The sequence below is a fragment of the Lactuca saligna genome, chromosome 3, assembly GCF_052625555.1.
Source record: "Lactuca saligna cultivar CGN05327 chromosome 3, ASM5262555v1, whole genome shotgun sequence".
NCBI lineage: Eukaryota > Viridiplantae > Streptophyta > Magnoliopsida > Asterales > Asteraceae > Lactuca > Lactuca saligna.
Window position 1 is genome coordinate 72,130,099 of NC_136419.1, and position 19,576 is coordinate 72,149,674.

The window sequence follows — 19,576 nt, forward strand, 5'->3', positions numbered from 1 at the left end:
AAAGCCACCAAGACTGGTCGAATGAAGCTGCACCGGTGGGAGATCGGGGAAACTATCGCCGCCATGTTGTCATCATCCTTTTTCTTTTCATTGTCGCTTCGTCGGTGTTACATCTCAGCTCCGTTGGCGTTGCCGCTGCCCGATTCTGTTAAAGACCAAGCTACCGTCGGATGCTAGGCCTCTGATGTTGCTGTGAATCGTTGTTGTGGCTGCCTCCTAGTTTCGCTCTTTGCTCCTTCTGTCCCATCGTTGGCCATGACCTGTTGCTGCCGCCACCGCATGTGCAATTCCTTTGTTGCTCCGGTCACCGCTTACCACCCCGAAGGGCTCACGTGTTCTTGTTTCATATGGTTACAATTGTGTTGCTTCTTCAAGTCCATGTGGTGTGTGTGTGTGTTATTTCATGTATGTGGGGTTTGTTTGGCTGGAATCCACGAGAACAGTCACCATCACCACTGTGAGGTGGGGTTTGTTTATCTTAGTATGTGTGTGTGTGTTTAATTGGGTTTTTGTGTTGTATATTGTAATTGGTACAGGAATAATCAAAAGAAAAACTCATAACCACCATCGTGAGGTGGTGGCTGCCGCCTCCTGCAGCCACCAACCACCATGTTGGGTGGCGTTGTGCTTTGTTTGTGTTTAGACTTCGTTTGGGATTCTTGGACAAAAATGGACTAGAACCATAACCACCACCGTGAGGTGGTGACCGCCGCCGTGAGCCATCGTTGACCACCACTACCCGAGGTGGTAGTGGGTGGTGCCTGACTTGTTTAACCTTAATGGGCCCAATTAAGCCCCAGTTGACCTAAAAGCCTAACTATTTGACTAATGGGCTAGTATTGGGTTGGAAACCCTAATTAGGGTTTGGAAAACCCTAATTAGGGTTTGGAAAACCCTAATGTCATGAAACCCTAATTTTGGGAATTGATCGGGACCCACACTGGAATTATTTAATAAACTTAAAATATTAATTAATAATCATTGGCAAGTTAACCTAAGGCAATATTAGACTTAATGGATTAAGTCCTTAATGGGTTAAGTAGGAACACTTAACCATAATCGTCATTTCATGTGAAAACCCTAATTTCACTTGGGCCTTTCTATTGGGCTTTAGTGATTGGACTATTGATGGGCTATCCAAGAACAAGTAAATGGACCAAAATAATTAGATGTGCTCTAGGATAAGGCCCATGTGAAGGACTTGGGCCTAATTTGGAAATTTGGGCCATAGGTGGGCCATAACTGGGCCTTGATGATTATGAGATATTAGGTCATTGGAATACCAACAGTTTGGACTAGAATTAATGCGTGGGCCTTAAGGAAAAACCATGTAGAGGTCTGGGCCCAATTTAGAAAATTAGGTCATATGTTGTGCTTTGGCCCATTACTTGACTATTGGGCCTCTGGAGTGTGAGTTGGACCTTGGGCTTGGAACCCAATTATTAATTGGGTATTGTTTGATGTTGACAGTTCGGGAATTTGTCAACCAACAGCTGGAGTTTTATCCGTAGGGCTTCAGCAGTGCCATGTGAGTTGTCCTCACTATACTAATAGGGTCGAAGGCACCAATGTCGGCCCTTTTCAGATTTGTATATGGGTATATTGCACGTTATGCTTTATGATATGTATCCTGGTTATAGGATGGTTGTTATGTTATAAATATGTTAGATCAGTATCTTGGTTATAGGATGGTTATTATGCTAGTGATCAGTTAGATCAGTATCCTGGTTATAGGATGGTTGCCATCTTAGAGATCGGTTAGATCGATATCCTGGTTATAGGATGGTTGTTATGTTAATGATTAGTTAGATCGGTATCCTAGTCATAGGATTGTTGCCATGAGGAGTGATATGTTAGATCTACATGACTATTTGTTTATATGTATGTACACATGTTTGTTCGTTTAACGGATTGGGTTGAGGCAGGTCCTACTTTGTGTTGTAGGCCAAGATACCTAGGGTGGACTAGATAGGCTGTAGACCCAGGAGGGCATATAGTTAAGCCGAAGGCCCGACGAGTGGTCTGGATAGGCTAAAGGCCTTGAGAGGCGGTCCAGACGTGTCGAAGGCTCGTAGAGTGGTCCAGATAGACTGATGTCTTGTGAGGCGGTCTAGTCAGACTGATGGCTCATTATGCATGTTGTTTCTTATATCTTTATATGATATGGTTATATTTGTATGGCGCTGGTATTTTGGGGGTAACTCACTAAGCCTCGAGCTTACATTTATCGATAATTATTTCAGGTACTTTTGATGATCGCGGGAAGGTGAAGGTGTGATCGTACAACTCCTCATATTTCATGATTTTATGATTTGATTATGGGGATAATCTGATGTTTAAACTATTTTTGAAAACAAACTGTAATAACTTAATGGTTTTAAATGTTTTAAAAAGTTTTAAATTGGCTTGAATTTTTATGGATGTTACAAAGCTACCACCTTGACCATTTCTTTTGTTAGATCTCTTTTCTAGGGGGTTTAGGGAATTATTTCATCCATCTTTTGGTTATTTAGTCATTTGAGCATGACATGAAGTTAGAACATCAGATCTGGACCATATGAGGTCCTTTGAGCCCAAAGATCAAAGCTTTATCAAGCTAGTGACAAGATTTTATGCATTAAACCCCATATGGAGCTTATTATGGTATTTCGAGCCCTATATTCCATGCATGGATGTAAAGCTTACAACTTTACATGGTATTTCAGCCTTGGGAGGCCAAATCTAGAGTTTGGGACATTATTTCTGCTTAGAATCGTCTAAATGAATATTGGTTTAGAGGGACTCGAGGTGTGCATGAGCTAACTCGATGAGTCAGCTAGGGTTTTCTCGGATAGACTGGACGCACTACAACTCGGTGAGTTGGTGAGACAACTCGACGAGTTAAGTTGGATTTTTCCTGATACTTCAAAGAAAACGAAGGAACTCGAGGATTCGCATAGATGCACTCGACGAGTTTAGTCAACATGGACTGTTGACTTGAGCGTTGACTTTTAGGGTTTGGTCAACTGTGGACCTTAGAGACCGTGGAGGGGTAAAATGGTCTTTTCACCCTTTTGAGATCTAGTGGAGGAGTTAGCTTAGCATCTAGGATTGGTTATTACAAATCGCTTATTAGAGATAATTATATTATGTAGGTGGAGTCTAGATTGTTCGTGGGGTACTAGATCTACTTGCTTACTTATAAGGTGAGTCTTCTTACTATACTTACCTGAGCGGTAATATTGTGTGACCAGAAGGTCTTATTTTAGTTATCGACCGGAGGGTCATATTTTCTTATACTGAGTTATGTGATGTTATGCATTTTGTCTTTATGATATATACTATATTATTCTATGCTTTACTGAGATAGGATCGGAGGATCTAATCTGTGTTGTGAGACCGGAGGGTCTTCACTGAGATATAGGATTGGAGGTTCCAACCCAAGCTGTAAGACCGGAGGGACCTCACTGAGACACATGAACGGAGGGTCCACACCGAGACACATGAGATCGGAGGTTCCATGTCAAGTTATAGCCATGAGAGGCTTATTAGTTGCGTATGTGGTATTTTGGGAAACTCACTAAGCTTTCATGCTTATCGTGTTGTGTGTTATGTGTTTCAGGTACTTCTCAGGAGCGTGGGAAGGCACCAGCTTGATTGTACACATATGTTCGAGACTATGTGGAGGATTCTAGGATATTATCAGTTGTTTTGTTGAATTGTGTTTTTGACATTTGATACATTGTGGTTTTGAGAAAATGTGATACTGATTTTATGGGATTTGAAAATGAAATTTTTGTTTGAAATTTGAGAGTGTTACAAGTATTTTGAGGAAATCATTAAGCTTCATGTTTATAGTTGTTGATTAAATATTTTTAGGTTTTGCTACTGGCAGTGGGAAGGCTCCAATTTGAATGTACCGCATGTGCTTTGCTACCGATTATGTTATAGACTTTCGTTGTTTCATGATGATTTTTGATATGTTTCAATGTTATGATCTAATCATGTTTAAAACAAATTATTACTTCAACGTTTATGAAAATGGTTTGGATGTTCATCTATGTTTTTAAAACAAAACTCTGGTTTAAAATTTAGGACATTACAATTTTTAAAAACTTTTTTATAAAATTAGCTAATTTTCCTTCATGATTCTTATATAATTTGTTTATTTTAAACATATGTAAAATATTTTACCTCTATGATGTTTATAAGAAAAATATAATATGATTATTACGATTTTTTTAACAGCCGAATATGTATAAATAAAACATTAGTAATTAACTAGTGAAAAAATGAAATTACATCAACAAGTTTAGAATTGGGTTTTGAAGCCATGAGTTCCAATTAGTATTGAACTTATGTTTCCTATGAAAAAATCAACTAAAATAAATAAATAAATATGTCATCAAATGACCTATCCTTTGTTGGTCTAGCATTACCAAACAAACACTTGTTCCCATATATTTATAAGGTTTATGCTTAAGAGACTTACATGACGTGGATTCTAATCAGGCATATGAGTAAGTCTTTACATTTTTGATTGATGAGGATGGAGAATATTGGAACTTGATATACATGTGTGGTCTTTGGTGAAGACTCGATCGAAGGAGCGGTGAATTTGATATATGTATTCGGAGTAGAGTGTGGAGGTTGACCATGTAAAAAGGAATCAATATCATGTGTGTAAGCTATAAGAACTTAAATATTATTATAGAAATTATAGCCACCATGGATAGCTTCAAGTTATCAATGTCCTCAGTCGAAGTCAACGCGTAATCATAAGGTAAGTCCACGGTATGGATTGAGTCTTCAATGTTAGTTGAATCCTTAATATGAACATGTAACGTCCCAAAAATTATAGAGATAATTTTTTTTTCGTAAAATAGATTAACCAATTAAACATTTGTTTCAAAGACCATTGAGTAACATTTGTTTGATTGAAACCATACATTATCACAGTTAAGTTTACAAAACCATGGAAACGATTATCTTCAATGCATGTGTACAATCCCGTTGAGCTCTTCTGACGAACAACCTGCAAAATGTTTAATCCACAACTATAACCATAAATCTTAGTGAGTTCCCCCAGTATACCACATATTCCACCATACATATAATGCATCCGCATATAATCCTCAACTCTAACATCAAGCAACTGAATCTCCTATCCACATACATATCTCATAAACTATGGGCCCAACCCAACTCACATAATAGGACCCATCCAAACATACATAACGGACCCCATCCAACCATACATAATAGGCCTAACCCAACCATACATAACAGGACCAGCCCAATCTAACCATTCATATCATGCCCTAATTAAGAAGTAAACGGACCCATCCTAAACTCCATTTCCATGAGCTAGATCATGGTCTTCTGTAAAATTTCCAGGGACCAAATCTTGGTCTTCCATATAATGAAAAGCTCATACATAATCGGAATCAGATAGACATTCGAATAAATGATCCGCCCAAAAGCAATAAATCAAACAAGAACCAAGCAGTCGGGCATTAAACCAAGAGTTCTCAGGCTATCCACCCTAATTGTATATACCCCTTAGAGTAATCATTCAACAAACAAACAATACTACTATTATCCTAACAAATCATGACACCTAGTAGTATCACATAACCCTCAGGCAAGCCTCTATCAGTCTAACATACCATGACACCAAGTGTCCTACATTGTACATGCATAACAAGGAGCTATCCTAGTCGACTAACATCCCATACTCCAACATGACCATTATCCTAACATGTAAAGGATATACAATGGTATACATGGCATAGTACAACAACACTTTCACATCTTACACTAAACAATCAAGTGAACTGACTAACACCAAAAGAGATGAATCCATAATCAACAACCCAAATCATCCAATTTTAACCCAAAGTCAAACTGGTCAAAAGTTAACATTCAACCAAGTCAAACATCACCACGATGTGGTGACCTCTTGGCCATGTTGTGGGCATTCTAGACAAAATGGTCGACATGCAGGACATTACTATATTGTGGACCCTCCTTGGCTACTTTGTGGGCATGCCAAGACAAAGAAATCATGCATTTGGACTCCACCACGTCGTGGTTCCTATCAAATCACTCATTACCTCATTAAGAGCTTAATCCTTATAGATCTAGGCTCCTCACTTCAGATCTAATCCTTCTCAACTGTATCCATTAGGACCTCACCCCAAAGCAATATTTACAACCCTAAGCCCATTAAGTCCTTAATATAACAAAAAATTTGGCATATTATCAATAACATTTAAGCTAAGACATTTTTCCCTCTTAATCAAAATCATGTGACCACTAACATGTCACAATGAACTTTAGAGATCCCCAAACTCCAAGAGCATCCATGAAGGGACCAAAATCAACTACTAAAGACCATAAGCATGAATCTCAAAAAAAAGGTCAAGGTGTAAGATTTATACCTCTAATAACTCATAAACTTGAAAAAGATGATGGATTAGACTTTCCTTTTGTTTCCTTGCACCAAGAAGATATTCCTTTCCTCACAAGCTTCACCAAATCAAGAAAACAACTTCAATATTAAGCCACCAAGCTCATAATCATTAAGGGGATGCTAGGGTTTCAAAATTGAGAGATGGAGGTTGATGGGGATGATATAATACAAGAATTAAGGTGCTTAAATATGAGAGAAGACCTAAAAATTATGGGCTTATGCTGCAACTGCTAACACACCATGGTGTCCTCCTTGCCACATCATCGTGTCCATTAGGACACGTGCCCAATACATGCCATGACACGTCGTGGTCATCTATTCACTATGCAGTGACATAAGGTTTTCCTCAAAAACCTTATCTTTAACCCATTAAGGTATTCAACTGATCTATTCAGGAAAACGTTACAACTTTCCCCCACTTAAATTAGATTTCATCCTTGAAATCTGTCATTACAATTTATTCTTAAAATACCATTTAAACCCCTTGTGGGTTTTTCTAAGCCCACTCTCTTCAACATGAGTCGACACCACTCAGAATGCCAAAATCTGTAACTACTAACACAAGGATTTCCAAAACCATGTGCATAACCCAAAGTTGAGTGACAACCTCTAAAGGTTGAAATCACATTTGTTGTAGCACCGGAACAATGTTCTATATGGATACTTCCTTCAAACCTAAAATTTGATTCAATCCTTAGCAAGAAATACACAATTCAACGACGATACAAACACCAACACATCACGACTAGATGATACTGAGAAGAATTAATTTCCTTATCCACAATCAAAGACATCAAGATCATGCATGACTTCTAGGGAAACAAAGCCACCTTGTGCATCAACCATGCTAAACAAAAACTCATGGATCTGATCCGATCAAGACCTCCCCAACCTTATGACATCCTACTGGTAAACTGAAGAATGGCATACACGACTTTCCGCTGGAGCCGACAACGTCACACATGAATTCAAAAGCAAACCCTAAACAAAAGCCTAACAAACATATAAACGCGTCTTGACTACGAGCCTTACCTAATATAACATATATAAACTTGCCTATCCCACGGGTCTCGACCAAGATAACATATATAAACGTGCCTCGTCTACAAGTCTTACCCAAGAAACATGGGCCTCGCCTAGCTAAAAAAAGTTATACAAGCCTAAAAATTGACATGGCTCTAACAACCCTTATGTTTGAACAAAAGGGCAACTAAAAAAATAATGACGGGTCTGACTCAACTCAAGTGAATGTTATGGTCCTCCCATATTCTTACAATTACCCCTGCAACGACCTATTTCATCCAAATGAATGCTACGAGCCAAATCGTAGTCTTACAACACTCATATGATTGCCACCCCCCCCCATGGTCTTTCAAACAGCCTACAAAGATACCAAGCAAAACTAACCCAAGACGGACCCTTAGTCTACTAGAACCTATCAAGTATTCGATTCATTCTTCAAACCCCAAAGTCTTCATCAAAAAAGAATAGGTAGAGAGGCTCTTACATAACCCTCGACCCGAGCCTAATCATTAACCCTCACTTACATCGCCAAAGATGCTTCTGATCTTCCATATGGATAACATTGAATCTTCTCATTTTCATCCTTTAACCTTGAACATGAAACTGTGATATGACCTATACTTTGAAATGTCTCCATATGACAAGGAGATTCTCCCCTAATTGGAATTAGCTAAACTACGATAATCTCAAAACCAATCAAAATTTGGTCCAATGCAATCACCACATGGTTCTTAACAACCATGCCTGACATCACATCGCATAAGAGAATTTGAATCCTTTCAATAAAAACCAAAGAGTTCCAACATACATCTATAAAATCACAACAACGACAATCCAACCATACATAAACATTCAAAATAGCACCCAAGTTGATTAAGACATTATCATTTAACATGTCATTCAAAGTTACAACCGAAACAATGAAAAGATAGAATAAGAAGGATCTGGTGACACCAAGGAACATTTCACTCGAATGCACTGAAGAAAACCGATGAATTAGACCCCAACCCTTAGGACTCCATCCGCCCCATGACGTCCATCTGGTTACTGCCAAGCTAAAGGTGTTGGATCCAAAACCATCCCATCCACTCTCTAAGGAAAATCAACCTTAACATGGTCTAGCTTACTACAAACGAAACACATCCTCGACTCTCTATGACTATAGTCCCATCTGTAGTGGACATCCATAATTTGGCACGCGACATTTACCCCAATGAGCCAGGCCACACATCATGCAAAACCCATGAGTCTCTCGGTCTCCTGACCGAATGTTAGTCGCCATGTCCTTCTTGACTGCGATTGATGATGCATAAATCTGATCATGCTTCCTCTTTCTTTGTTTTGTATCCAACTCCAGTTCTCTTTCCCTGGCTGCCTCCACTAAACCAGAAAGAGTCTTATGACTTAAGATACTCATGTGCTCCCAGATCTTCGTTCTTAACATGTCATGGTAGCAAGTTATCCTCATCTCCTCTGAAGCCATATACTTTGGGCAAAGCAATGCTCTCTATAAACTTGGTGGTGATCTTAGCCATTGTCTCTATAGTTTGATAAAGTTCCAAATACTCTCGGGTCAACCGCTAAACCTCGAAGGTCGGCACGAACTCTCTCTTAAATTTGGTGACAAAATCCTCCCATGTCATAAACTCGACTGATCCTCGTTCGAGACTCTCAAGTACCTCGCACTACCAATCCCTAGTTCCGTCGCACATAAGGCATGTTGTAAATTTGACCTTGGCCTCCACTGGAAAAAAGTTGGCATGAAAGGTACTCTCCACATTGGCAATCCATCTCATACTGACAATCAACTCCCTCTTCCCCATGAAACATGGATCCCCACAAGCATAAAACTCCTTAAAGGTGACTCTGCGGTCCCATGGCCAACTACCCTCCAACTCAGCCAGCAGAACCCTAAGGTGCTCATCCATCACTGAAATCAACTCATCCCTTACAGAGTTGATCAAACCAGACAAATCCTCTCTCAAAAACCTCAAAATCTCTACATATATGATGTTATGGACATCCCTATCACTTAGACTTGAACCTCTAACGCAAAAGTTTGCCATCCTAAATCTGAAAGATAACAAGAAAACATAAAAACCAATGCATAGTGTAAACCCACACTATACATACCCACATATAAGTTCCTCAGTATTCCTCACATGCATACATACATATATCCATATGCATAATACTACACTTCATATACTCTCTCTCTAGGATTCTTCCTTCCCACAAAATGCACGTCGAACACACCTCTATACTAAAATCAACTAAAGACCCCTCAATACATACAACAATACACATAAACAGGATACAAGGCCTCTATACAAATTAGGCAAATCTAGCATGCAATCTTGAGCAGATCTATAACCTACATTATAGCATGCATAACAATTCATAGCAAAATTACAAAATCATATGGGTATTTTGAGAATTACTTACTTCCTGAGCTCCTTCTGACTGTACGTATCACATCATCCTTTTTGAAATCAAAGTTAGATAAAGATACCATGTTCACAATCTCAATCCAACAATCAAACAAGAACACTGCAAAAGACCGAGGTCATGTTTCTGACTCAACTATTTACTTAATTTCCTTCAATAAAAGCATTCTTTTTCAAAATCTACAGAGAGATTTTTGTTTGTAAAAAATATTTACCAATTAAACCTTTGTTTCAAAGACCATTGAGTAACATTTGTTTGATTGAAACCATACATTGTTAGAGTTAAGTTTACAAAATCGTAGAAACGAATATCTTTGATGCATGTGTACAGTCCCACCAAGCACTTCTCATGAATGACCTGCAAAATGTTTCATCCACAATTGTAAGCATAAAGCTTAGTGAGTTCCACCCAGTATACCACATATTCCACCACACATACAATGCATCAACATATAATCCTTGACTCCAGCATCGAGCAACCGAATTCCTATCCACATACATATATCATATGCTACTGGCCCAACACAACCCACATAATAGGGCCCACCCAAACATACATAATAGGCCCGTCCAACCATACATAATGGGCCCAACCCAACCATATGTAATGGGACCAACCCAACCATACACAATGGGCCCAACCCAACCATTCATAACGACCCTGCTTAAGGAGTAAACAGACCCATCCCAAACTCCATTGCCATAAGCTACATCATGGTCTTCTGTGCAATTGCCATGGGCTAAATTCTGGTCTTCAATACAATGAAAAATACATATTTGGAATCAGATAGAAATTCGAATAGATGATCCACCCAAAATCAATAAATCAAACACGAACCATGCAGTCCAGGATTAGACCAAAAGATCTCAGGCTATCCACCCTAATTGAGTACAATCTCTTAGAGTAATCATTCAACGAATAGATAATTTAACATTATCCTAACCAATCATGACACCTAGCAATATCACATAACCCTCAGGTAAGACTCTATCGGTCTAGCATATTATGACACTAAGTTTCCTACATTGTACATGCATAACAAGGAGTTATCCTAGTCGACTAGCATCCCGTACTATAATAGTACCACTATCCTAACATGAAAAGAATATACAATAGGATACATGACATAGTGAGAAACTCACCTGAACTGAAGTATCGGGGAAGCACATCAACACTCTCACACCTCGCACTGAACAATCATGCGAACCAACTAACACCAAAATAAATGAAGCCATAATCAACAACCAAAATCCTCCAAGTTGGACCCAAAGTCAATTTTCTCAAAATTAAATAGTTAACGGCAAGGTTCTAAAAAACTCGTCATGGCTCCGCCATGGCGCGCCACGGCTCCAAGGCTTGCACCTGTCGTCAAGCTTTGCCAAAACGCCGCCTTAACTCATATATGTGTATAAAAATGAATAATAGTTGAAAATACATATAAAAATATTAATTATATAGAAAACTGTCGCCTTAAGTCACGCCTTACGAACGTCATGACTCGCCAAGGCTCGGAAAAGTTTGAGGCTTAACATTGCCGCCAAGTCACGCCTTACGTTATTTAGAACCTTGGTTAACGGTCAAAAAAAGTCAACAGTCAACCATCACTATGACGTAGTGACCTCTTGGCCAAGTTGTTGTAAGATACCATTAGATATCATACTACTTTTTATATATATAAGTCGCCTTTATTAACCATATTAGTCCATCATATCCAACATGTATACATATCTGATTACATGGAATATATTTAGCATCCACTCGTTGAACAATTTTCAAATGTTTCAAGGCATATCCTCCAACTCCTGTGGGAAACAATCAACAACAACACGGATTGTAGTGTTTTCACTATGCGCCACATGGAGACTTTCATGAGTGGCAACATCAAAGAGTTAAAACTGGATTCAAGGGGGATTGTGTTGCATAAGAGCAAAAAATGGCTAGATTAAGGGTTATATATCTATGCAACATCCTAAGGTCTAGCTTTAATATTTTAAAAGATAATATCCTTCTATAAGCTTCCTGCATCCTAGAAAAGAAAAAATAATGAAATTTGTTGCAACTAAAATTCACGACAAGTTGTGTGAATTTAGTAAATCTTTTGTTTCATGACCATGTTATATTGTTGATATATACTGGGAACATTAGGTAGTTTTATGTTTTTATCCTTGTCTTTTAATCGAACCACGCGGTTTATTTATTTAAGTTATGTTTTTATTTATGTTAGTGGATACATCTTTAACTTATATGTAGTGGCGTAACTACTCGTGCGTAAAATGTTATGATTAATGTTACTTACATAATTACCTTGTCATTATGGAGAATAATATAGAAATAATGCGATGAATGATCATATGTTGTAGTACTAATTGTTGGTATTAGCACTGAAGTAACTAAATGTGTACTTTTCCAAAGTATTTGAACTTCCCATGTTACAATAATTTGTGATTGAAAGTATAAAACAATATAAGTAACACTTTACCATTATATACTTGCTTGCTTATTTAGCCATATAGACTCATAAGTTAATAACAATTGTTGTTCGTATACAAGTCAAATCACAAACCACTTTAGTTGGTGCATTACACATACAATACACTCATTATGATTGATTAAACACATTACTATAACAACACCTTTACTACTAACAAGTTCATTAATGATTGATTCCACATATCACCTTGTTACTACTAACAAAACATATAAAACTCATCTTCAATTATGATTAAAGTTAAGAGTAAATTACATGAATGGTCCCTATGATTTGGGGTAATTTGTAAGTTTGGTCCCAAATTTATTTCTTTTTAACTCAAAAAGTTTTTATTGTTTGTTTTTGTTGCGTGGTTGTTCTCTGTCTTACCTAAAATAACTATTTTGTCATTGATTTTTAATTTATTTAAATAAGGTGGGCTAGGAGAAGTAATATAAGGTGAGGTGGAGGTGGGGTTGATGGTGAGTTTATTTAATAAATTAAAAAATTAATAGCAAAATAGTCTTTTTTAGGTAAGGCAAGGACCAAACAGGCAACATAACAAATAATAAGGATCTTCCAAGCTAACAAAAATAAATTATAGACCAAACGTACAAATTCCCCAAATCATAGGGACCATTCGTGTAACTTACTCTAAAATCAACAATCATAACATAACACACCAAAATATGAGCTCATTGTAAACAATCTTCCTGTAACTCAATATTATTTTCACTAACACCGCAATAATATATCCAACAAACTTATATTGCTAAAATTTAAAAATAAAAATAAAATAAAAAGAAAATCCAAATTCGTAACACTATTATTTAACACCCAACTGACCAAAAAAAACATTTAATCATTCTTATAATCTTCAACCATTCTTACTACACCGTGCTTTTTCTAGCTCTCTTATTTCTTTTCAAATCTTATAGTTATGATTGACACAAGTTGCATATTGTGTAAAATTTTTAACTACTTTTTGGAGATGAAACTACTTTCTCACACGCACTAATCAATTGTTTCTTCATCTCACTCCCTTTATTACATATCACTTTTGGCAGCTTTGATGTTCCACCTGGTAAATCAATGTCATTACTACTGAATGACTCATGTAATGAATCAGACACACCATATACATCAAGAACGCCATATACATCAAGAAATTGTTAAAACTTCCTAAATATAACCATATAATTTGCTCACAAACATATAATCTGTAAAGGCTAAGGCCAAGAAAATTACAAATTTCACCATCACCTCCAGAAACTGATTGTGTGTCTATTTATACAACAGTAAAACAATAAAAATCATTAGCAATTGTAGATACGACAGTAAAACAACATCTTGTGTATTCATTCATTATTGCCCCTCGTGTTATTATTTTTAACGCATGCATCGGTTAAACAAAATACTACAAATACCAACTATTTAAGTATACATCAAATTTAACCTTATCAAGTGAACACTACCATACATTAACACATATACATGATCATTTATGATTAAGACTATATGCCTTTAACTTCCCTCTCACATGCCTTATCACAAATAAATATTAACTCATTAACCATAAACACGCTACCTTGTATTCATTGCATCATTTATGATTGACTCGCCAACTCATAACTTACTACAAAACCATACATTAATCACATAGGTAATTCATTATCATTATAAAATGTTGGAGATATAAACAACACCCAAATTTGACCAAATACATTCATTCTGTTATAATCAATTACCAACCCAATACCTTCTTCATCATCGACAATCAAATTCATTGAATTTAGGTCACGTTCACCTCTAATGGAGTAATCAAAACCGGAATAATCCATATGCTATTACTGTTTTTGAAAACGACCATGATTACAACACATCTACTTTCTTATCTTCCAAATAACTACTCGCATTTAATCATAACTAATATGTTTGGTGTTCCGAATCAATGAATGTCGTAATTTCTCTGAATATCAAACTAATAATGTCGTATCGGCCGTTCCAACAAAAAATTGTCGTATCCTCTAATCATCAACTATTTTTTTTTGTTTGTGACGACTAAAATCAAGGAAATGTTGAAAATTTTAATAAATATTATGTATTTTTATTAGACTTTAAACACATTTAAATATAAACATATATGGTATATTTTATTAATCCTTAGTGGGTTATGTTCTCCTCTGTTAGAGCTTCAAAACGATATATGTTGCGTCCAAAACGGAAAATATGAATGAGATACCAATGCTCAAAAATGAGTATTTGAAAATAAAGTTAGCAAATAAAGTGACTCTGGGAATATGTCCCACATAGGAAAAAAAATGAAAACTCTTAATGGGTTTATAAGCACAAATGCGTAATGGGTTTACAAGTTTATATGCATGACTTTACTCTAACACATATGCACACGCACGGGGTATGCATCATGGATTTCGTAGACAAAATTCAACGAACCTTTGTGGGTGCGACCTGCTTCGAAAATTCAAGCTCTTGAAAGCCATGTTTTGCAGAATTTACAATTTTGGTCATTGATATAATTTTATAACCTATGTATTTAATGCGAGTTAATTCATTTAATTTTGAATTAATTATTGGAGTTACAAAGTTTGGTATGTAAAGAGACCTTGCTTTCACTCACACCCCGATTGAATACTATATTATCCTTCTTTCTGCATATAAATTCGGAGAATTTATCAGGCAAGTGGTCAAATTCAGCAGTACATACTGTTGCGGATGTTGTACCTTGGGAATAGACGGCGGATCTCTTTAATGGAATTGTGTCAAACACAAGCCTCATTAATCAATGTTATAATTCATTGATTATTTATTTTGCATATTTATTATCGAAAACTAACAGGAAACTCCTATTACAAATCGTATTGATATAAAATAGGAAACTCCTATTACAAATCGTATTGATATAAAATTGCTACTTTCCTCTTTGATTGATTCATATTAGATGAAAATGTAATTTTCCTATATAAACATTTAGCACGTTTGAAAGCATCCATAATCATTTGCATAATAAACTTTGTATCATAAATCAAATATTTTGCAATGTATCCCATAATGGAAAAAATTTACTTGTATGTACCTTGGTAGCAAGGTTAATCTAAATACAATATTTTCCTTGCTTGTTGCCCTTGATCTTGTTCACTTTCTCTTCAATTCCTAAATAATTGTTTCATATTTAATAAGTCAAAAATGATTTTAACCTTACCTTATACTCTTTTTTAAACCACACTCATTTGGTTCTTTTAACCATTGTAACAACTCTTTGTATAATATTATATTTCATAATATCAACCAATTTTAATAATTGTGGATGGAATAAGCAATTTGTACTAATATTCTTATTAACTAGTAACATTAAAAAAAAGCACTATTTATTTATGCTTTTTTTACTTCCAATCTAACTTATGAGTACTCAACTATATAATGTTATCTAACACATGCTAATTCTTGTGGGTATTTTTGAAAATGGGTTGACGATAATATTTTGAATGATATTAGCAAAAAGACTCATGCTCGTACTTTATGGAACAAGCACAGAGAGTTGTAACTAGGTTTCGATTAATTTCTTATTAGTCCCTAGGTGCTACCCAACCGACTAGAAGATGCCTAACAATTAATCCATAACTACAATGTTAAAAAAGCAATAGAAAATAATGAAATTTAATACTTTGAATAACTTCTATCTCAATAAAACTATTTGATGAATGCTTATTGTTGTATTAATCATATTTACCTATTTTGTTTTGATATTAGTAATATTTACAAAATTTGTTATGATATTAGTCATATTTAATTGTTTAAAATTCAACGAATTAGCAATTTTGGGTTCCTGTTTAATCCTTATTTAATTCCCGCTTAATCGATTAATCTGTTAACCCCAATCCATTAACTAGTCAAGCTCGAACATTTTTTACAACCTTGCTCAAAATAACAGGAACACTAAACTATTATTGATTTAAAAAACGATTAGCTTGTAGTACATGATGGAACTCCTATCATTGATCACTTAAATGCATTTTAGGGCATTGTAAAAATCCACTTGCAATAATGGGTATCAAGTTTGAAGGTTATATATAAAGTTTATGGCTCCTTGGTACCTTGACATATTATTAGGAGACTTTTTAGCCATCATTGTCTAACTCTACAGCAAAAGGTATTATTATGGAATTAACCAAAGGTTGTATTTTTAAATGGACATGTGAAAAGGAAGTCACAAGCCTACTTTTCATATTCAGATGTCTTGGTTATAAAAAGCAGGGGAAAAAGTCATTGAAGAGGTCCGAGTAACAAAGTGAAGCATCATAGTAAATCTAAAGGAAGGTTTACTGATTTTAAGTGCTATTATTATGGTATACAAAAGAACACAATATGGTTCCATATTCAACTTTTGTTTAGATAGTTTTGGCTAACAAGCATCTGTTTTCTAGTTCAATTTTTATGACACACATTGTTGTATTAGGTTGAAAACGAAACTTGTTGGAATCCTAAGTCGATAAGGACTTGGAGACCAAGCAATCTAATTTATGGAAAGTTTAGTTTATGGCAAGTTGGTCATAAGTTTCCTAGTCTAATACAAGCTGGTTAGTTAGGTTATATATACCTATCTATAATCGAGTTTATGATTATGAGAATAGATTGTAAAACATCGGTTTTGAGTTAGTTTTTCCATTTAATCAAGGAGTGAATTTTGATTACTTTTTTGTTTTGCGTTCTCATTTTGTAAACTAGAATTGGTATCAGAGTGAGGTGAAGACGGTGCCGGTTTGAGAGTCGGTTTCAAGAATACCGTAACCTTTTGCTGTGGGGCAGACGCAGCGGGAACCGGGTTCGTTTTAAGGGGGTGTAGATTGTTTTTGATTACAAGTTGAAGCATCTCAACAGCAGCCTCAATTTTTCTTGATCAGGCTGGTTCTAAGGTAGAGAGAGACCAACCGGAGACGCAAAATAAACGGACGAGAAGACGTCAAAGCGGGTGGCTTTGATTCGGTTCGTTTTGCGGGTGACGGAAGACGGTAAATGTGGTCGTGACCTAGTCTTGTTGTTAGGTGGAAAGTTGCTCTCAGAACAAGCTTGATAAAGAGGTCGGGGTGGTGAAAAGAGATAATAGGATGTTGATCGGGGTTGAAGAATTCTCTAGAAGGACTTAGAGATTCGGGGGTGATTGTTGGAATCCTAAGTCGATAAGGACTTGGAGACCAAGCACTCTAATTTATGGAAAGTTTAGTTTATGGCAAGTTGGTCATAAGTTTTCTAGTCTAATACAAGCTGGTTAGTTAGGCTATATATACCTATCTATAATCGAGTTTATGATTATGAGAATAGATTATAAAACATCGATTTTGAGTTAGTTTTTCCATTTAATCAAAGAGTGAATTTTGATTACTTTTTTGTTTTGCGTTCTCATTTTGTAAACTAGAAAACTTCGAAAAATCATAACTATTCATATGCAATCTGATTTAGGCATTTTTTATATCCATGTGATCGTCATCATGACTACTACACATTATTTATCCTAAATAATCCTTTATTTTTAAACTTTATCTTATTGATTCAACAATAAATTTTATAATAAGATGTTCTAAAAAAATTATATACTCATAATATTTGTCCACATAATGTTTATACGATAAAAAATATTAATATTTCCTATTTGAGGATTTTAATTATTCAATAAAATGAATAATTATTACTAAAATACCTAGTCGTTTAGCCTCAAATTACATGCGTTACACCACCCTCTCTACATATTCCTAAAGTTCCAGGTGATGACATCAAAGATCAAGAACCTTCATCAAAAATTCGTCTATTCCATAAACTATCGATCTCAATTCCATCGATCACACCTTCCCACTACTATTTTCGCCAATGTTGTCATCACCACTGCCGCCGCCGCCGATACACCATAGTGTCTCTTTGCTCCTTCTATGTAGTTTTGGACGTGTTTACTATTATTTATGTGTATTTCAGTGTATGAGGGTTTAGGGTTTGGACCAACATATCTCCCTTCATCACATGGAGTTAAACTTTGAGGATTTGTATTGTTGACTGAATATTTATCTCTTTTTGGTGTTAGTCGGTTCATAGTGAGCAGTGCAAGGCATAAGAGTGCTGATGCGCTTCTCCGGTTCGTCAATTTAGGTGACTTTCTCACTATGCCATGTATCCTATTGTATATATTTTGTATGGTAGGAAAGAGGTGTTTATGAGTATACAAGTATGCTAGTATGGCTAGGATAACTCCTCGTTATGCATGTCAGTTTAGGGCTCTTGGTGTCTTGGTATGCTAGACTAGTAAGATCTTGCTTGTTGATTGTATGATATTTTTAGGAGCTATGTTTAGTTAGGATAACTAAGGTAGGCCATTTATCAGGACTAAGTATGACTAACCAACAAAGGATTTAATTGAGAAATGGTTAATGGCAGGGTAATTAGGGAATTCTAGTTGCGAAGGATACATATATGCTAGAATATGTTATGTGCTTATGTTACATGGGTAGATGCTCATGATACCTTAGGTTCTATGTAGTTTAAGTTGGATAGCATGATAACTATTAGCCTAATGTTTGATTCGAAGCATCAAACTCATGGCAGAAAAGAACACTCTCAGTAAACATTTTGGTATTCCAAAATCATGAAATTCGAGATTCGGTACCGATACTAGTACTGAAAATCGGTACCATTCCCGGTACCGATACTAGTAACGTTAATTTGGTACGATCCTCGAAATTAACTATTGATCAAATTCAATATTCAGGAAATCAGGAACGATGCCGATTCCATCCCATGTTCATCCATACTTATGATCTCATTGGATAGTTTGATGAAAGTATTTACTTTTCATAAAAAAAGGATATTTTAACCATTTAAGTGATGAGGGAATAAAAAGAGAAGTGTGTATTTATAAAATATTTGGTTGGTGTTGTTGTAGAGATTGGTAGAAGACAACAACCCAATGATTGTAGCTGCAACATCTAAAAGCATATCAAACCCAACATCTAAAAGCATCTCAAACCCAAAGAGACAGTAAGAGATAGAAGAAGGTGACAACTATATATTTACAATGAATTATATTTTATTTATTTATTTGAGATTGTGGAGGAATTTAAAAACTCTCGTGGCAGCATCATCAGTCTGATTTGATCATTTGTGAAACATTTTCAGGTCAATTG